The sequence below is a fragment of the Thalassophryne amazonica genome, chromosome 19, assembly GCF_902500255.1.
Source record: "Thalassophryne amazonica chromosome 19, fThaAma1.1, whole genome shotgun sequence".
Lineage (NCBI taxonomy): Eukaryota > Metazoa > Chordata > Actinopteri > Batrachoidiformes > Batrachoididae > Thalassophryne > Thalassophryne amazonica.
Window position 1 is genome coordinate 55,353,314 of NC_047121.1, and position 22,503 is coordinate 55,375,816.

Below are 22,503 nucleotides of genomic sequence, written 5' to 3' on the forward strand. Positions count from 1 at the left end.
CCAGGCCTCCAGTTGCCTATGACTAAACTAAAAGTTGAGGATTTTTCTTTCCTTCCCTCTCCTCATTCTCTCACTCTTCATCGACCCGTCGTCTCCTCTGGCCCGTCTCTGCTATCTTATTTCCTGTCCGTGCCCTCCTCCAGTCTTTAACTCGGGAGGCTGGAGTCTCCAAAAGGTCAGTCCTGGCTGACATTTTCAGAGGAACCTCTGTGATTTCCGCTCTGTGCATTGTGATTGGCTAACTGGAGGTACCTCTATTTCCCGCCAATCCCCTTTAACCAGGAAGCGAGCCAGCCAGCTGACCTGGGGTCAGCCAGCTCCAAATAGCTTTCTGTGGAGCGCTACAGGCCTTTTACCTTCAGATTTCTCTGCACCGTCCTCTTCTTAAAAAAAAACAACTCCGTGCACAGGAGAGACGGGGCTGGATGATGGGGAAAGGATTAGGACTTAACATTTTGGTTCTCCTTCTTTGTTTAATGGAGTTTCTACTAATGACACTGTCAGATAAAACAGTCGAACCAAAAACTGGAGCAGCACTCAGGGCTGCATGTAGAGTCCATTCCTTCACCAGGGGAGGGTTTAAGGGGTTTTTGGATTTTATCTTTGTTCTGTGTTCTGCTCCAACTCATTAAAAATATCATTGATCTATTGGAAACAGTGAGGACAAAATTATGGACGGTTGAATTTTGGACGTTCTTTATTTCTGTCAGGTCAAAGGTCGGCAGTAACTGCATGACCTGTTATTGTTCACTGCATGTTGAAGTTTACCAAAATTGAACCCAAAGACAATAGTTTGTGTGGATTGTTCAAGCAGATATAATCTGATGGATTATAAGGATGGACGTGAATTTCATTGAAATTTGGAGTGAGAAATAATGCGACCGCGGCGTTAACAATGTTTTCTGGACTATATTGTAAACTGCACCAAATTATAAGCCACAGCTGCCAAAAATGCATTATTAAAATGGAAAAAAAATTAGTGGTCTGCCAATATTTGGTCCCAATTTCCATCCCAATTGAGTTGCTTTTTTTTTTCAATAGTTGGCAAAAATCATATTACCAACCATTTTATATTTGCTTATGTCAGAATGTCACTGAATGTTGCAGAATACAAATGACTATGTGTGATCACCATTACACAATTGTTTTTGTGCAAAACACCTTTTACGGATTTGTACACCATCACCAATCTGCGCCAATTAAATCCCATTATTAATATTATGTGGGTCATGATTCATCCCAAAGTCATGAATTTTTTATTTAAGCATGTTTTAAAGTTTTCTAATAGCTCACAATGTTTTACTTTTACCACAGATTAAATGTGTGTTTTTAGTCCCCAATTGGGCTTTTTTTTTTTTTGCCACCAAAAACGAGCGTGATCAGGTATCAAAGTTTTGCAGTGGAGGCCCGCAGTAAGTGGCACTGGAGTATAACTTACTCGTACATTTATTTGAAACATTTTGTGTCCATGTGGAACAACTATTCAGTCAAACACGAGTATAAAGAAGATCGGCTAAATATCTGAATGTGCATGTTTTTTTTGTTGTTGTTGTTGTTGTTGTTCTGTTTTTTGTTTTTTGAGGAGAGGAAACCTACAAAGACAACATGTGAACTCCACACAGAAAAGAACTGGGCAGGGGTGGAATTGAACCCCGGACCTTCTTACTGTGAGGCAAGAGTGCTAACCACTGAGCTACCATGCTGCCAAAACTCAAACCCGGACATGCACAGACACATGAGCGCAAAGTCAAAAACCAGGAAGTTGAAGTGAGTGAACAAAGAAGTTGCAATAAGAGCAGAAATAACAAACAGTACAAGAGGAGAATCACCCAAAATAATTAAAATATTCAGCCAGAACAGCAGAACAGTACTTGAGCCAAGATGTGGCCTGTGTCACGGTGAGCCCATGATGCCGTTTATCTTCTAAATCATTGTTGGACTGATGAAAACATCTAGAAACAGAGCCCAGGTTACAAAACGTCACCAAACAGTCATAAAAAACAGCGTTTTGTCAAACTGTTTTCTGAGTGTGTCGCGCTGTCAACGTGGCGTTCACTGACACCAACTGGCTCCGACAAATCATCACCATTTGACGCCGGTGAACAAGAGCAGGTTTACAGAAAACACAGCTGTGCCGATGTGGAGGAAAGTTCAAGAAATCTGGTGCTGGTTATCAATAAATATTTATCATCTTATTTTATTGTGAGATTGAAGTGACGTTTGATTATAGGAGTCAGAGAGTTAAACCTCTTCTGTCTTTGTCTCTTCACTGGTTGGTGTTTTCTCCTTCGATTCATCGTTCTCCTACGAGTTCACCTGCACTACCTCTTCCTCCTGGAAAAAAACCCAAACAAACAAAACAACAACAAAAAAAAAACGTCCTCGTGAAAGCGCAGTGGCGGCACGGGTAGAAAACATCGGAGTGCGACGGCATAAACAAACAGGCAGACAGCTCTCGTCGTTCTCTGTGAAGTGATAATGTGTTCCCCACACTGTTTTTGTTCTCATGCTAATGAAGTGGACCGCATCGGTAATCACTTTCAAACCCTCAGCACCCAAAAAGTAGAAACAGCAAAACAAAGGCTCAAACAAAAGGATGCTGCTGCATGTGTGTGTGTGTGTGTGTGTGTGTGTGTATGTGTGTGTGTGTGTACACATGCATAAATGTAATAGCAATAACAGTGGTTTGCATTTGTGTTGACTTTTTTTTGTGTGTGTGTGTGTGTGTGTTTGTGAACTCCTGCGAGCCCGGCAGGAAAACATCTCATCACCTTGATCGGGATCCACGAAGGGTCAAAGTTCAACAGGTCAATCTGCTCAGGCGTAAATACAGAAATAGGCGAGAACAGGAAGCTCTAGCCGCGGATCAGAGCCACTGTAAGTGAATAAATAAATAAGATAGAGCCGAGGGAGGGCAGAGAATATTCCAAGAATTCGATCACAATTTCTGAGATCAAAGTACAAGAACGCACAAGAACTCGGGAATGCCTCGGGATTGAGTTGGCCGGGGATAGGGAATTATGGGTTGAGCTGCTTGGTCTGCTGTCAACACGACCTGGATAAGGGAAAGAAAATTAATGAAAGAAAGTACAAGAAAACCTCACATTTGCAAAAATCAAACAAACAAAAACTTCAAATATTGTCGGAGTTTAAACTCACCATTTTCCCTGAAAAAAATCAGAAATAATTGTTTTTGTTTTTCAGAGAACTACATTGCTTTAATTTGCAAGGGCGAGTCAACTTCATCATGCCACAGGAACCGCCAGTAAACGGGAAGTCACGCAGCCACGTTATTGAAGTGGCACAGCAGTCGTAAGAGTCAGTGTGTCCGAATATTTATTGTTATTCCCAGAAAAGTGCAGAGAGGACGCTGCAAAACTCTTCACCCCAGCATCTCCTTAAAATTAAAAAGGGGATCTCCATGTTGATTTGGCAAAAGGCAGCACAATGGCTTAGTGGTTGGCACTGATGCCTCACAGCAGGAAGGTCATGGGATCGATTCCCACCTGTGGCCTTTCCGTGTGGAGTTTGCATGTTCTCCCCGTGTTTGTGTGGTCTTCCTCCAGGTGCTCTGGCTTCCTCCCACATCCAAAGACATGCAGGTTAGGTGGATTAGCAACTTTCTAATTGTCCAGGTCTCCCTTGTAAAAGAGATCTCGATCTCAACGAGACTAACCTGGTTAAATAAAGATTAATTAACACCGGATGCTCTTATAGACACAACTCAGTTTTTACATGGAGAATGGGTGAGGGTGGTCTTGAACCAAGAACTTTCCGCACAGGAAACAAGTGCATTTAAACGATCCTCCCCAAGATAACATTTCATATCTCAATATTGGATTATTTTATTAAAATATTAAAACATTATTTTATTGTAATAATACAATATTAAGAGTTTATATCAACACAAGGCATTATATTAATATACAAAATAATAAAATGTTTAATTATATGGCTGCGATGCTACACGCGCTCTGATTGGCTGAGTATTGGTCGCATGTTTTTCCATATCGGACCGGTTTCCATGACAATCACTCCGAAACGCGTATTTTCTTTACAATTTCAATTTTCAGTTTCAATTTATTTTCATTTATATAGCGCCAAATCACAACAGAGTTGCCTCAAAGTGCTTCACACAGGTAAGGTCTAACCTTACCAACCCCCAGAACAACAGTGGTAAGGAAAAACTCCCTCTGAGGAAGAAACCTCAAGCAGACCAGACTCAAAGGGGTGACCCTCTGCTTGGGCCATGCTACAAACATAAATTACTGAACAATTCACAGAACAATTCATGGACGACTATACAAGAAATGCTATGGGCGCACAGGACAGGAGGATCGCCAACACAAATACAACTCCCATCTCTGGATGGAGCTGCACCTTAAACAGAGAGAAAAAACAGAATCAGGCATCAGAAAGACAAAAAAAAATACTGTATAATTTGCCAGCATTAAACAACAAGAAAAACAGAGAAATACTAAGGTGATTGCCGGCCACTAACCCTAAACTTCACTAAAAGACCTAGAATTTAGGTAAAGCTGAGGCCGCGGCCCGCTCCAATTACTAATAAATGAATTAAAAGAGTAAAAAGCATAAAACAAAACTGTACCAGTATGCTAGCCATATGAAAGGGAAAATAAGTGTGTCTTAAGTCTGGACTTGAAAGTCTCCACAGAATCTGACTGTTTTATTGACGCAGGGAGATCATTCCACAGAACAGGGGCACGATAAGAGAAAGCTCTGTGACCCGCAGACTTCTTATTCACCTTAGGGACACAAAGTAGTCCTGCACCCTGAGAACGTAAAGCCCGGGCTGGTACATAAGGTTTAATTAGGTCAGCTAGGTAGGAAGGTGCCAGTCCATGAATCATTTTATAGGTTAGTAGCAGAACCTTAAAATCTGATCTCATTGGGACAGGAAGCCAGTGAAGGGATGCCAAAATGGGTGTAATGTGATCGAACTTTCTGCTTCGTGTCAAAAGTCTGGCTGCAGCATTTTGAACCAATTGGAGACCCCTAATGCTAGACTGCGGTAAACCAGAAAATAGAACATTGCAGTAGTCCAATCTAGAAGAGATAAATGCATGGATCAGGGTCTCAGCATCAGCCATAGACAAGATGGGACGAATCTTCGCTATATTTCGCAGGTGGAAGAAAGCAGTCCTCGTAATATTTCTAATGTGGAGGCCAAAGGACTACAAAGGATCAAAAATTACCCCAAGGTTCCTCACTTTGTCAGTTAACTGGTCACTTTGTCTCACTGGACCAAGAACCATCATTTCAGTCTTATCAGAGTTTAAAAGTAGGAAGTTTCTAGACATCCAACTTCTCACTGCTGCAAGGCAATCTTCTAAGGATTGTATGTGAACGAGATTACCAGCAGTTATCGGCATGTATAACTGAGTATCATCTGCATAGCAGTGAAAGGTAATCCCAAAATGCCGCAATATGTGCCCAAGGGGTGCTATATAAAGGGAGAAAAGCAGGGGGCCTAAGACAGACCCCTGTGGAACCCCAAATTTCATGTCACTAAGGTTAGAGGTAGTGTTACTGTACAAAACACAGAACGACTGGTCAAGTATGACGTCAGCCATGCAAGGGCACTCCCAGTAATCCCAAAATGATTTTCCAGCCTATCAAGTAGAATATGATGAGCCACTGTATCAAATGCAGCACTGAGATCTAACAGCAACAGAACCATAGTGGTGTCCGAATCCATTGTAAGCAGAAGATCATTCACCACTTTAGTGAGAGCCGTCTCTGTGGAATGATATTTTCTAAAAGCAGACTGCAGTGGCTCAAAGAGATTATTCTCTTTACAAACCAGAAGATAAAAACATGATTAGAAAAACCAAGTCGGACATGAACGTACTCCATAAATATCTAAACGGCATCTGAAGAAACACACAGATTGAAAGTTTGCCAGCTAACGACCGGACCATCTGTTAGCAAGTTCCTGCTCTGCTCCGGTGTTCTGTTGGGACACCGGCCGTCAGCTCGGAGGTGAGCTGAGAAGAGTCGCTGCTCAGCTCGGCTCCAGAGCTCTGAACTGAGCAGAGGAGGTGAAGTCGTTCTTTTTTTGGAGGTGAACTTCACCTCTGCTGCTGAAGCGAATGGTTTCACTTCCGCTATGACTGCGAGCCGTCAGCAGCTTTGATATTCGGGCATTCGCGTGTTTATATATATATATATATATATATATATATATATATTAGCCATATAATAAACAAATTATTAACATCACTTGCTCGGTCTGTACGGGAATATCAGACCTCTGTGTTTTTCACACTTGCACCTCAGTCTGATATTTCCCCGTACAGACCTCGCAGTCAGTTAATAATCCTTTAATAACTACATTTAATTGTTCATGTATCATCCTGTGACATGTCTAAAGAAAACCAGCTGTAAAGGTGATAATTTACTGTCAGTTCTTCAGAGGCTGTATGTTTTATGCCAGTATTTTTGAAAGCATTTTTTTCCGTTCTTGTTCAATAACTTTGCACATTTTACCAACTTTTCTGATTTTACATAATTGGTTCATTTCTGTTTATTTCTGCAGATATTCTAACATATGAATTATTTTTCAGAACAGATGCAAACTTTTTGTAGTTTCTGATCAGGTTCAAGTAAAAAAAAATGCTTAAAATCCTGTTTATGCACGTGTGCGTGTGTGTGCATGTGTGTGCCTACGTGTGCGTGTGTGCATGTCTGCCTGTGTGTGTGTTCCTGTGTTTGTGTGGAAAACACACTGCAGTAAGGAGCTACTAATTGGAGAACTTAAAAAGTGGGGAATTTGTTCTTTGTGACATTTCAACTGTTTTATCTGCAGCTTTAAGTGTGAAAATTGTGCTATTAAATTTTTTACATCTTTTCTTCCTCGTCACTCCTGAAAAAAGAAAGCTTTAAAAATGTTCTTGCTGTCAAAAAGGAACATTATCTCTAAAACGTTTTCGACTCCATTCAGTAGAAAACTGCACAAGAACATCAGCTGTGTTTATTCAGATATCGATCATTCGTGTCTGTGGTGAAGATTTTTCATTTTGGAATGTCGTGCGTCACACACTCACAGCTGTGTTGCTGCTAGCACGATGTCGACGTGTCAGAGGTCGTTAGACCAAGTCCACTGCCTGCGATACAACAGCTCAAATACCTGCGCCTGTGTGGACGCTGTGTGTCAGATCACTATGTCTCATTGTTTTCCATCTCCAGACAGGGAGACTCTCACTTTATCTGTCCATTTATGCTCCCATCCTCACTTGCGGTCATGAGCTTTTGGGTAGTAACGGAAAGAACTGGGTCGTGGATATAACCAGTGTAAATGAGATTCCCCTGTCCGGTATCTGGGCTTATGCTGCGTTCACATGTCGGCAGGAAGCGGCAAACAAAAACCAGATGTTCCATTAATTTTCAATGAGAGGTTGACAGAAAAATTCTGTCACCTCTGGTTGTGACCGTGGCAGCCGCTACGCACTGTGACAGCACTTGCGATCAAAGTTTTCATCTTGAGTAGGAAAAACAGACAGAGAGATAGATTAGTTAAGTGCAGAGAATTGTCTAGTTTTAAACAAATAAGAAAGGAATTAATCTACAATTTTTCTAAAAGGTCACCTTTTTGCACTGCCATCAGAGCCAGGGCTTCCTGTTTTAATATAATTCTGTGCAAAATGCTGAAACTTTATGTTTTGAGTGAAGTAAATTATTGTCTGTGCCATTATCTTTGACCAGTGATGGCTCTTCACGTCGTTTGCTGCATTCTGCCACTGCAGATGATATAAATTCTGCTATAACGACCACTGCGACAGTTTCTCTGACGCTGACTTGTGAGTGCAGCATTATACTCCTGGACAGAAGCCTGAATATCTGGGACTGACTCTGAGTAGAGCCGCTGCTTTCTTCACACTGAGAGGCTGCTGAGGTACTTCAGGCATCTGGTGAGGATGCCCCCTGGTCATCTCCCTAGGGTGGTCTTCCAAGCATGTCCAACTGGAAGGAGGCTTAGGAGAACACTCAGGTCATGCTGGAGGGATTATATTTCCCAGATGGCTTTGGACCACCTCAGGATCCCCCAGGAATAGGTAGAGGATTTGGCCAAGGATAGGGAAGAGTGGGATGAGCTCCTTGGTCTACTGCCACTGTGACCCAGACCCAGAACTGCGGCAGAAAATTAATGAATGAATATTTATAGATTTTGGACTGCACCTTGAGTTCTGGTAACACGACAGACGGAACGTTATAGCGGTACAGCGCTATAGAATACTTATTTAGAATTTGCTTCTTATTCCCAAAATCCCTCAAATATTATATTGTTGTGTAATGAAACAACAGCAAAATAATTTTAAATGTTTTAATATATTTATAGATTATTTTTATTAGATTTTTTTTTGTCACCTGTGGTATCTGCATTCCCAGTAGGGGGTGCTGCAGCACGGCTATTCTTTCAATTTATAGATAAATAAATTAAACTTAGAAGGTTTTGGTGTTATTCAATAGGCAAATTATTTCATTTAGGTTATTTTAATGACTGTTTTACCTCCATTCTACTCCAAAATGTCCATCCAAATTGTTACCTTAATTTTTTAGTTATTATTACTGTTTATTTTAAAAACACTGTTAATCCAACTGTGTTTTTTTTTCTTTTTGTAATTAACTTAATAAAAACTGTGAACACGCACGCACCCCCCCCCCCGCTGCTGGAAATACTCTTCAATTTAAGGTGTACAAACTGAGGCCATGACGCATTTTTTAGAGTGTACGTGCACGTGTCCCGTCATCATCAGCTGCCAACATCAAGATGTTCTGACATCACTGTGATCTTTTTGTAAAGCCTTAACAACAAGAGCGTATATAATCATATCCTGGCTTGCTCGCTCGCTCATGCACTCGCTCCCGCTCGTGCAGATGAAAGCTGGATGTCTGGATTGTGGAGAAGCGAACACGACAGCGCTGTTATCTGCCATGCTCTTTATGAATATCACTAGATGCTCTTTAGGATAGATGCTGGAGGCTTTGATGATCATCGTGTCACCGCTCTGACATTTTTGGCAGCTGTGTACACTCACAAACATATTGCAACATAATGCAACAAGATCAAACACACATTTACAAATGCACAATCACAAAAAAACAGCTGCCAGTCTCTCGCCTTCGCTCGCCCTGCAGGTTCTCCATTCTGCTACATTATACTGTTCACTATTTATTATTTCGTCATCTGTTAATTGGTTCGTTGCTTTAAAAGCTTTCTCATGCAGGTGTTTATTTTACTAAATTGAATCAGGTAACTGTTGCATTAATTGGTTTTGGGAGTGTCAAAGTGTCCACGAACAACACACTGAACATTAAACTGCTCAGCTTTGGAAATATATAACCCATAATTCAATATATCACTGCACAGCAATGCAGGCACTGGAAAAATCATTGGAAGGGTTCCAGTTTGGCGCTGCAATCATGCATGCATGCAAAATCATTGGAAGCATTCCAGTTTGACACTGCAATCATGCACGCATGCAAAATCAGTAAAAGGGTTCCAGTTTAACACTGTAATCATGCATGCGTGCAAAATCATTGGAAGCAAATGTAGTTTGGCACTGTAATCATGTATGCATGCAAAATCAGTAAAAGGGTTCCAGTTTGGCGCTGCAATCATGCATGCAAAATCAGTGGAATTGACACCACACAAATGAGGGATAAAGATGCAGTGCCATGATTCCCAAAGACTGGACCCTTGTGGGCTGTGATTTTGCTGCTGGTGGGCAGTAGGAGTCAAATTATTCATTCATTTTCTGTACCCACTTACTCCAATCAAGGTTTGAGGTGGAGCTGGACCCTATCCCAGCAGACATAGGGAAGTGAGAGGTCATTAAGACTAAATAAATAAAAATGTCTTTGCATTTCAATTTTGTAATTCACTTTAAAAATACCTTCAAAAAAGGTTGTTGTTTTTTTGTTTTGTTTTTGAAAATTATTTTCGTGTTTTTTTTTAATTATACATGCATATTGGTTCAATTAGTTGTTGAATTAATTGCTGAAATCCTGACCTCGCTAATTGCTGAAAGGTCTGGCTAATGTAGAGAAAGAAACATTTGGCTCAGAATTGTTCTGAAAGTGCTGATATCTGGTTTAACGCCAGTTTAAAGTGGTTTAAAAGCACTTCAAATCAGTCCATCCATCATTTTATAACAAATAAAACCACGTTATGTGTCATTTAGCGAAGTTAAAACTGCATTTGCAATCTGAGTGGGAGTTTGGAGATGTTTAAAACCGGCATAAAATGTCATTATCTGGTTTAAGGTATTTTAAATATATTCAGAGAGGATTTAATCGCATTAAAAATGGCATTTATACAATTTAATCCACTCTGTAATTCATGTACAAAATCACTTTATGTCAAAGAAAGTAGAAAAGACCAAATCTTTTTTTCCCTTGAAAAATGATTTAAAATTTGCTTTTTTAAAATAGTGGCCATTGTTGTGTTGATAATTAAGTAACCAAATATTAATTTCATCTTATTTTTATGTTCTTTCTGACATGTTGACTTGCTCAGCGTTGGGTTTTACTGTCCATTATGAGAATCCAGAGGTTAAATTCTTTCTCTTACAGTCCTTTGGAAACAGCACAAAGACGCAATCGGCCAGTAAAGTGTAAAATTACTCTGTGATTGCGGTGATTTTTGGAGACTAATAATCAGAGATTCAGAAGAAGTGCTGAGGGAGAACAGAATGCTTTTTCCCCGAATCACAGAGTTTCATTTTAAATTTCTTCTCTCTGTGTATTTCTGATTGCTTTATGCCTTTGGACACATGCTAATAGGATTTTTGCTCATAAATTAACTTGGCTTTTTTCCTCCTGGAGGCCAAGTTCTGCTCTTTGACCACCCACTGTTCCATTATAATATTTTCCTAACATTTATTTTAAAATGCAGTCGTATGTCCCAGAGTTTTCCTACATGGCCTAAATGTTGTTTTTTAAAGATGCTTTGAAGAGTCATGATTTTTAAAAGTCACATTTTAAAAAACCCAGATGTTTATTTTGTACCAGTGTGAAAAGGAAGCAAGCAGGTCTACAAATTCAAGACATGGGGGGGGGGGGGTTGGGGGATGTGGTTATGGGGGTGTTTCTGTACTCAGGGTATCTATCGGCCGCCTAACCTGCTGTGTTTATTGAAATGCGGCATGAGCTCCTCATCTGTCCCTGGTCTACCAGGTTGAGAGAACTTGTTCAGTGTTTAACCTGTGGTTAGGTTCTGCATCCTCTTCGTCTTTGTGCAGACCGTCGGCCGAATGCACGAGGTTGCACATGTTTGTATCCATAAAAATTCATCACAGCTGACTCCCCTCCTTCAAAAACGACATATCAAGGTTTCCTCTCATCTCAGTTTGGAGAACGAAAGAAAAAAGATAAAAAAAGAAAGTGGATTAAACGGAAAGGAAAACTGCCAGGCTGTTTGCTCCCACCTGTCTTGACATGAAAGAAGAAAGAGAAAAGACAAAGACTCACAGACACCTGGGAAGACTTGAAAAGAGGAACAAAAAGAAGAGAAAGAGAGGAAGAGGAAAAGAGCTGATATGTGCGCAGCCCCAAAAGGCACGTCGGTGTTTGAAGCCGAAGCCCTGGAACAAGGAGCAGCATCGACTTCATAGAGAATCGGTCCCCGGGTAAACGACTGGAGTGGAAGGAGATGTTTGATACTGGGAGTGCTGGAAGGGAAGAATCGCTCATTAGATTCATCCGCCAGCACAGAGACTCGCCAAACCGCAGCCACGATATCTGAGGGATTAGAATATGTAAACAAGAAAGAGGGTTTTTTTTCCTCATTCCATCGGAATATATTTGTCTTCCTCTGATGTCTTGTGTTTCGAAATTAGCTGTGAAAAGTTCCAATAAATACTTTAGAACTTTAGAAGATGCTGCAGATGAATTTGTTACTCCTGCCAAACAGGTTCTGTATTGACCTGTTTCTGATTGTTAGTAGAGTTACTCTCACTAGTAGTTATTTGACACCCGGAGGGGAACTGAACTGGTTGCTGCAGAACCCTGCAGAGATAGAACACAGGTCCTCCAGGTTCAGGTTTGAGAAGACCAAGAAGGGACACCATGAGATTTTGTAGCAGTCTTCAGTTGAAAGTACAGATACAAAGATTGTGTTTTCCCACGGTGCAGCCGGTGAGCCGGACCTCATGATGTGCAAGGAGTCAATCAGCCAGTCGTGCCACATTTTAACTTGTGAGCAAGATTACTGCAGTTATGCTGGCCTGATTGTCACCAAACACAGTCTACGCATTATTCATAGTGACCCCAAGAAGCCTCCTGGGGGTGGTGGCCAAGTGGTGAGTGAACATGGTTTCAGTGCGGAAGGTTTGTGGTTCAAACCCCACCCCTGCCACATTTCTCCATGTAACATGGAGTTGCATCTGGTGTAAAACTTGTGCTAATTCAACATGCACATCCACCTCGGGTTTGCTGTGGTCACTCTGAGTGCAAACAAGGGAGCAGCCGAAGGGACTTACGTACCCCAAGAACCCTCTTAATTTTGTGGTCAAACGCTTCATGCAGAAAAGTGTCAGTGCCCAGGGCACCACGGATTAGAGTGCAGAATATGCACTTGTTTTAAATTATTTGGTGCACATTGTCAGTTATTTTTGCTGCTCACATTAACTTTCCGCTTCCTGAATATTTTCAAAATAAAACAGTTTCATGGTGGCATTATTTACAGATAATGAAACACCTAATGTTGAAAATTAGCTCACTGCCAAACTTTTACTCAAACACAGCACAATACGTGTAATCTCTACTTTCAGACTGACTGGAGCTCACTGCACTGCTTGTGTCTGTGTGATCCCAACACAGACCCACAAAAACCTGATCTGGGTTTTTTCTGCTATTTCTATGGCTCACTGACCACTGCACTTCCTTACAAAACAGAAGGTCTTTAGATCAAGACCACCTGCACCTGTTCTTCATGTAATGCGGAGCATAAAATTGGAGTTTTTCACTGTCTCATCCAATTTTGCAAATAGCACCACTGGATTATTTCAGTCTGAAAATGTGTATTTAGCCACTTAAATCAAATCGTAGGTCAAGACATTGAAAATCTCCTTATTTTAAACAAAACAAAAATTTTAAAGAAATCAAAAATGGCTACCATGATGGCCATGAGTGTGTGCACTTTTTAAAATTCCATAGTTTTACTAAATTAAAAAAAAAACCCACAAACCTGAACTTTCTGCGGTTGTCATGGATGTGGCGCAACATGTTGGATTTCAGTCTGAAAGCTAATCAATGCCCACACTACAGAATGTATTCACAGTGCTGCACTTTTTACACATTTTTTTAATGTTACAGACTTTTTGCAAAATGGATTAAAATTCTTTTTTTTTCTTCTCAAAATTCTACTCCCCATAATGACAAGATGACAAAACTTTTTTTAGATTTTTGTCAAAGGTATTGTCTGTAGACATCTGAAACAGGATTGTCTTGAGGTACAAATCTGGGGAAGGGTACAGAAACATTTCTGCTGCTTTGAAGGTCCCAATGAAGACAGTGACCTCCATCATCCGTAAATGGAAGAAGCTTAATCTATTATTATTATGTTTGGAGGAAACCAGGCACCATCCCTACAGTGAAGCATGGTGGTGGCAGCATCATGCTGTGGGGATGTTTTCCAGCAGCAGGAGCTGGGAATCTAGTCAGGATTGACGGAAAGATGGATGCAGCGATGTGCAGACATCCTGGATGAAAACCTGCTCCAGAGCGCTCTTGACCTCAGACTGCGGCGACCGTTCAGCTTTCAGCAGGACAATGACCCTAAACACACAGCCAAGATATCAAAAGAGTGGCTTCAGGACAACTCTGTGAATGTCCTTGAGTGGCCCAGACCTGAATCCGATTGAATATCTCTGGAGAGATCTGAAAATAGCTGTGCACCGACGCTCCCCATCCAACCTGATGGAGCTTGAGAGGTTCTGCAAAGAGGAATGGGCCAAACTGCCCAAAGATAGGTGCACCAAGAGTGTGACATCATATTCAAGAAGACTTGAGGCTGTAATTGCTGCCAAAGGTGCATCAACAAAGTACTGAGCAAAGGCTGTGAATACTTATGTTATGAATACTTTCTGGATGCACCGTAAAGGGCTGTTCATTAATCCTCTTAAACAAACCAAGAAACTCACACGGATTAAATCACAGCCTCTGTGTTGGAGGTAATGAGATTCTGTAGAATATTGGGATTAAAGGATTGAATTTTAGCTTGATTACAGTGATTGATTTTTTTTTTTTTTTTAGTATTTATTATTTATACCCTGGTCAGTATGTCTTTGACATAAGACAGCTTCAGTCAAACATCTTTATTATGAGACACTAAAAACAGGTGCTTGACATTTGCATTGTTGTCCATAGAGAACATTATTTTCTTTCAGCCTGTTTATTTAGCGAGCGAGCAGCAGAATAGAAATAACAGTCAAATTGTTTTCTATGACATATTCAGTTCTTTACCAGGTGCCGCTTGGACAAATGAACTCGCACCTGTCAAAAAATGCCTCTTTAAGAGGAAAAAAAAAAATTTAAATTGTACCTGTTTCTGTATTATCAGCTCTTTAATTTAGGATTTTTGTGCTTTTTTGTAGTGTATTTTTTATTATTAGCATTTACTCTTTTATTATTGGAGTTTATTGTATTTAGTGCTTTGATTCCTGTTAAAGTTCTGTATAGATAATTATTATAATTGCTGTTATTATTATTAACAAAGTTGTGAATTTTTGATGTATAATTCGTACTGTGGTATAAGTCGTAGGACCTCTCAAACTAGTAAAAAAAAAAATGTGACTTATACTCCAGAAAATATGGTAGGTGCACACCAGAGTAAAAGTCACGCCTGTTTTCTTTATTGTCTGCTCTTTAATTTGAGATTTTTGTGCGTTCTTACTTTTATTATTGACATTTATTCTTTTATTATTGGAGTTTTTATGTTTAGTGCTTTGGTTCCTGGGAAAGTCAGATATAAATAATATTATAATTACTAATAATAATGAACATGTGATTATTTTATTTTTTGTATATAAGTTGCACGGGAGTATAAGTAGCAGGTCACAATATTCTCCAACACAAGATTAGTTCTTATGAGTTACCAAAGTTGAATAGGAAGCATTTTAAATCTGTGCATTTCATGAAAAATGAATGGGTGTTCTCACACCGGGGCTTTTTATTTCACTTTATTTCATGTTCATGCTGTTATTCAAACCCAGGCTTTGAAATTAAAGAAGCCAGCAACCCCATTTTCAAGTTGCAGAACTTCAGCACCTGCTCCTAATTTCTATCATGTACATGATGAGATTATTCCAGACATATCCAGCAGATGGAAGCCTTCAACAAGAGGCAGGTACTGTTCACGGGATATTACATTAGCAAAGCAGAGATGATTTTTGGACTTGTTTGCATCAGAATTCACCAGATTTGAATCAAGGGAATGTCAGATTAGATCATTTTAATCTGGACATGGACAAGATGATAGCAGATAATTTACAGGTAACATTGCAATTTTATATTATTTATTTATTTTTTTATCTGCATTTGGAGTCTTTGCATGATTTTTTTTTTTTTTTTACAATCTCATTGTAAAATAATGAAATTACTGAAGTGATTATTTTACCTCATTGACGGATTCTCGCTGCGTATGTCTTTGAAATGAACTGAAATTCACTCAGATGTCACTGTGTTTGGCCCCCTTGTGGCAGGAGTGTAAGCAGGCTTTATTTTTAAACGATCTATGAAGTTGAAACCGTGCATCCGTGGTGAAGCGTCTCAGATGTACGTGCACATATTCCCTGTAATCGGCTTCATCAGACAGAATGTATGTTGATGCAGCGTTTGCATTCCACGCTCTCCATGCTAATGATGTCCTTTGCAGTCGGCGCTTCATGTTTGGTTTCCACACCAATGTGCACTCTCTCTCTCTCTCTCTCTCTTTCTCTCTTGCTCTTGAGCTCATTCTGTCTTTTTTCCCCTCTAATAAGAGAACAAAGAAAAAAGGCCGGAGTGTATCAGTGGTATTGCAGCTGCCGTCGCTGAGAGACTCAATGCGCCGTGTGCACGTTTGTTTGTTTGTTTGCACAGACAACCTCAACAGGAATGTTTGTGAGTGATTCTGCCTCTCCCATGAACATGCGTGATTATGCAGATGGGCCTTGGTTCCAGTACATCATCTCATGTGACTGGTACTGGATTTGTGAGCGTCTGGACACTTGGCTTTAGTGCAGCAGATAAATGCATCTATCACAGGAATATTTCATTTTGTGATACAAGCACCAGATTTGGCACAATGGTACTTCTTGGTCTACTTTTTGCCCCCTGAAAAAATGTTAGCTACTTCAGTTTTCAAGATGGCGGCCATTTTTTCAAGATGGCGCCTGGAAATATGTATTTTAATCATATATTTGCATAATCTTGGTTTATTTCACTGGTGTACCTGTTAAATATTGGACTGTGGACTGGGAGTGGGGATTTGAAATTAACTTTAGGCGATATTTTCATGCTTTTTAGATGAATTGTATCTGTTTATAATAAGTGTACATGGATGCTGTAGAAAGTGTGATGTGTTTGGGGTGTCAGGTTTAGTAGTGCAGATTAGATTAGATTAGTCAGAACTTTAAGGAGCCCTTGGGAAGACTCCCCCAGAGAAATTGAGGTTCCAGCAGCATTGCATAGCAGCACACAGGGTAAGAAGCACAGAGTATCAAAAGTGAAGTCAAAAAGAAAAAAGCAGTCTAATCTATTAGTCTGCTAAACTTACTTAGTTGAATAATGTTGGTCGCCCAACATTAGCCGTCTAATCTCCGTTTCACATTGAAGGCTAAATTTGTAGATTAGCTGTCTAATGTTAGTTGACGATGTTCACAGGTATAAGTCTCGCCAGTGGCATTGCCCCCCCCCCCAAAAAAAAATGCCCCCAGTGCGCAAGAGTTTGGTTTACTTCCGGGTTGATCATCTGCTACAAACACGGCCGAGTCCGCCACACCAGAGGAGAAGCGCTTCCGACCTCTATGTCCGTAATAATCTCCAGTGGATTATTTCCATCCTGGATCACCTCCTCCCGCTACATGGCTCTCCTTCCTTCCTGCTCCATCAAGTTGTGGTACATGATAGCTGCCATTTTTGAGGTAAGACACTGAAGTTTTGTCAACTAAAATAAGATTAGCCTCCACTGTAGCAGGCTAAAAACTTTAGTCGGCTAACACAAAGCTTTAGCTGACTAACTGCTTTGTGCAACAACTAATGTCAAAAGATTAGTTGACTTGATTAGTTGAGTTTAGTCGACTAAACAAGATTAGACCATTATATGACACCGGGCCCAGGCCCCTGGAAAGCTCCTGTGGGAACCACACTTTCTTCTGTCCTACCTGCACCATTTCTCTGATCCTGTCCATTCTTGTTACGCCCATCCAAGGAAAATCGCAGCATCTTCACCTCTACCATCTCCGGCTTCCTGTCATTTTGTCAGCGCCACCGCGTCCGAGCCGTTCATCATAGCCGGTCTCACTACAGTCTTGTAAGCTTTCTCTCTTGCAGATTCTCTCAGAAAACACTCCTGCTGCTCTTCTCCACCCTCTTCTTCACTCTGCTGGCTTTCATCAGGCCGCAGCACTTCAGCACCAGGACTGTGGGTTCGCTTACGTCTCAGCGCGCTGCCGTTATATATTGTGTTTCCAGTGCTTTCATCATGTTTTTGAAGTTATTGTTCTCAGTTGTAAGAGTGAATGTTCTACGTGCAGAGGAAAATTGTACCTGTCATCTTTTGGACGGTTGGAAACGTGGCTGTGTGTGTGTGTATACGCTTTGGTTTGGTTTGGATACATGGTTTTCCTGATAGACTTTGGGGTGATGACAGGTGAAATGGTTGTTTGCAGCATCTACAGGATTGGAGGAGAAAAAAAATCTATCAGAAAATACAAAGATCTGAAGCACAATTATCACATTTTAAAAACAAATATTGAACCATTCGCTGGCACTGTTGTAGTTGAGACCCAAACCTTTAACTTCAAGTAAGTTCTTGAACCCATATAGGCCCTGAGGCACTTTGGTGCCGGTACTTATCCCCAGATTCTGTCCCGTGAAGCGAATGAGACCCTACCCCGGATGTTACGCCAGTCCTGCACAGGTTCCTGAGCCAAGGCTGGTACCCATTTTCTGCATGGTGGACTGGGACAATGCAAATGAAGTGTCAGAGAACAAGACACGGAACTGGATCCAGCCCTGCATATTGGTAACCCAATTCCTTATTCCACTGAGGTGTTTGCTCTTCATGACCAAGACGTAGTCATGAAGAGTACCGCAGGGAGCTACATGTGAGGGGGGAGGTCATGGTATAGTAGTTAAAGTGGATATGACACTTAAAGACAACATAGTCTTATTACACGTAACAAAGGTTATATAATTTGGTCAACCTAAGCGTTTTGGGAAAATGGACGCGGTTCTCCCGTTATATACATTTGAACATCCCACCACTGAAAAATGTGCACGCCCCGTGACCAGCTTCCCACTAAGCACCAAACCTGAAATATGTCATTGCGTGTGGACCGTATCAGCTTGCACGCTTGGCGGTCGTTGTTTACACTTTTTTTAGCGGCAGAAACTTTGATTAAACACAGCTCTCAGGGACTTGTTTGTCCATATGCCTGACCAGTGTGTCGCAGCATATTGCACAAACACAAGGGCAATATAGGTTTTAGCCTTTTCAAGTCCATGCAGATTGATGGAAAGCCACAGTGTTGTGTGATGCACGAAATGTCAGGCTGCCGCTCCCTCCGCTCGCACACCCGCATTTGCTCCTGACACTTTCCTCTACCGTCTCCATGTTCTCGCACTGCTCACAGGATCACCTAAAATGTCAACCCCAAATAATATGTTCACAGTAATCTTGAAATGGTCAAGGAACTTGTAAAAATATCAGTGCAATACGTAGTAAACACGGTGGCGGCATGTTCACTGTTGTTTTCGGCAATCTTTTTCAAAACTTTTGCTGTTTATTTCCTATTCTTTAGTGAAAATAACGGAACTAAACACGGATGAATGCAATGCCTGACACTCGAAAACGGCAAAAACCTGAAGGTAATGATGGTGGTCCGCAAGTAGTAGCTACACTATCGTGGGTCCGTAAAAATAACAAAGGCAGTAAACAGACGCTAGAATCGAAAATGCTATAATTATAGTGTTATAAACAGCAGCAACAAAAATCAAAGCCTCCCTTACCATTCCGTATTCTGCAGTCTTTCAAAATCCATCGGAATTGGCATGTCTCATGCCTCTGCTTCGGCTCCGCCATAAGCACCATCGGCATTATTTTCGCTGCCAAAATGCTCCTGGTTTGAATGTTTGTCCAAAAGATACGGCTCAAGTCTGTAGGATCTAATCACTGCTGCAACATCCTCAAGATCCGAGTCAGTCTCAATTTCCTCACAGAAATAATCCACACTTGAAGAGGAGTCAGAAAAGTTCTCGATCTCATCACTCACTGTCCATGCTGAGGTCTATCTGTTCCTGTTGTCAATCGAACAGACAAAGACGTGACTCTACACGCTGTGACGTCACGGCATCACGTGACCGCTGATGGAACACTGCCAGTGAAACACACTTTTGAGAAGCTGTACAAACTTTATTTCTCAGTGATAATGATTAAAACCACTTTCAACTTACTATACTGTATGTATATTTTTGATATTTATATCAGTTTTACCTAATTGTTTACGTGTCCATATCCACTTTAAGCTTTGAGCTTCAGACTAGAAGATACTCGGTTCAAAACCCAGGCAGTCCTGAAAATCACTAAGGGCCCTTGGGCAAGGTACATAATCTCCAAGTTGGTCCTGGTGCTTAGTGAGCGCCTTGCATGGCAGCACCTTGACATCAGTGTGTGAGTGTGTTTGTGTGAATGCAAGGCATCACTGTAAAGTGCTTTGAGCTTCTTCTGATGCAGATGGAAAAGTGGTGTATAAATGCAGTCCATTTACCATTAAAAAAAAAAAAAAATTCTAATGGATCAAACAGTGGTGGAGGTTCCCAAAAGTGACAAAGAACATGACCTTATATATCCTAAATATTTTTTTATTATGAAAGCAACTTCAAGAACAGCAATTGTTTCCAGAAAAAGCTGTATTCTGTGTTGTGCAGATTGATGAGGTTACTTTACTGTACTTTAAATTGAGCAAAATTCCATCTGTCTTCAAAATGCATTAAATTTTCTTGAGCTGACCAAGGAGTTCGATCATCAAGACCACAGCATCCAACACCAATACTGAGACTTACAAAGGTGAGGCACCCAAGGCAGAGACATCACATACCAAGGCTGAGGCATCCAAAGTAAAGACATCCAACACCAAAATTAAGACATCCAAGGACAAATCTGGAAAAAAAAAACTGACCTTAAAGCACATTAAGGCCAAGGCAAAGACATCCAATCCCAAGACCAATACCAAGACCTGCCCTTAATGTACCTTAAATTTGAGTCTAAGCATCAAAGCACAGCAATACTGTCAATTGGAAATTGTGATTAACTTAACTTATTCTTTTTTAACTCACCATTTTACAGCCTTGTGCCACAACATCATGTCTTTATTACTGTACCTCCATCTGTCTGTCTGTGTTTCATCCACAACAATACAAATGAAGAAGTGACGAAGTGACATTTCAGCTTTAATAACTTTATGTTTTCACTTCTGAAGCCAAAATATTTAAATTGCAGTCCAATGAAAGCGGGAAGCACACAGCAGGGAAACGAAGGATGAAGCAAGAGAAAAGGATAAGACAGAAAGAGGAAGCGAGGGAGAATAAAGATGAACAATTATTAAAATGTCCTTTTTTTTGCCAACACAGGAGAAAGAGTGCCTGCTCTAAAAATTATCTGAATGATGCGAAGATTCCAAAATGAGAAACTACAGAAGCGACGGTGGAGTTCTTAGCGCGGCATAACGAAGAGACCAGATATGTTTTTGTTGTGTTGGAGAAGCTCAGACGATGGCGGCTAAGCTTTCATCTGTCTCTGTATTTCTGTGATCTCAGCTCGGGAGGATTTCATTTCAGCACTTTTGAAATCATGTCCCTGTTCCCCTATCTGCTGTACTTTCCTTCCTGTCACTACGTGCGTTTCACGCCTGGCGAACAGATGTGCTGATAGACGTCCAGAGGCCAGCTGTGAAGCTTTGAGCGACACGCACGCAGCAGGAACACATTCACCCCTGAGACGATCCTGTATCCCTCTGAGACCCGGCGTGTAAAAATAGACTCAGACAACAGCACACCTCACATTAGCTCCAGGAACATCCACCCCGCAATAAGGTGCTACGTTTTGGTTCATGAGGACTTCTTCAACTCGTCACAGTTTTCCCACTACTCTGGCACAAGTTTATCTTCACGGAATGTTGTTCCATCCTGTTTTTGAGTGTTAACAATGATTTACACTAGCGGTGCGCCAATTCTATATTTTAGATCGGTATCATCTAAAATTAGCCAAATATATCAGATCAGATTTGAGTCTTGTGTTGCACATCGGAGTCATCTTGTAGGTTTTCTTTTTGGGGTATAGAATATTTCCTTAATGGTATGAGTTAGTATCATCATGGAAATCCATTGGCTACAAGGAAGACGGTCTCTTCTAGGGAGACCTGTGTGTGGATTTGATTAACGTAGGAATCACATTGCACGCTGACAGACACACCGTCCTTGAAGATCCTTACCCTTCTTGTTTCACCAGAGCCCATCAGCCATCTCATGTTCAGGTCTTCTTGTTGGGCCTCATGGCTACCGTAGCGGCCACGGGGTACACAAAGTCTCCACCATATTTCATCCCAACAGGCAGTCCCCTACTTGTCCAGGTGTCATGACTAGGAAGAGGGGTTGGATTTTGACACCCATGTGTTATTGTATTGTTCGATGGCTAGATTAGCAAAGTACCTCCATTCAGATGTATTTATTCTAAAATTAATTGTTTTATGAGATGATCAACTTTATCAGATTAGTATCGGTGTCGGCAGATACTGAAGAATCCAGTATCGGCATGCTATCGGGCATAACATAGTGGTATCACGCCATCCTGAACTCACACAGCAGTAAAGCTCAGAGGTTTGATTGTTGTTGTTGACATAGATTTGGAGGCTGTTCTTGATCTGGCCAGCTCCAGTGACAGGGTTTTCTTCAACAAGGAAACAATTGTGTCATCTACAGAATAAGTTATCTTGTACTAGGACACAGACAGGTCGCATGAGTGGGATTTGAACCCAGGTCAGCTCTTTATCCACTCAGCTGCCAGCTCAACTTGCTTGCTTTATGTTAAGGGCCCATAAAACAGTGAACCACATAAATACTACATGAGCACAAGAACTGACACCATTCTCCACATTTGAGCGTTGATACCCTCAAATTCAAGATCAAAGTCTGTCCTCTGCCCTCATGATTATTATTTTTCTGGTAGTACCCAAATATAATATCACTACCTCCATCAGTGTCCAAATACTTTGACCAAAT

At 40.9% G+C, this 22,503-nt stretch overlaps 1 protein-coding gene across 1 annotated transcript in view; it reads left to right on the forward strand.

The window, feature by feature from the left end:
- arid1b (AT rich interactive domain 1B (SWI1-like)) overlaps positions 1 to 22,503 on the forward strand; it is a 417,017-nt gene that overhangs the window by 203,004 nt on the left and 191,510 nt on the right. The gene's annotated exons all lie outside the window — the stretch shown is intronic.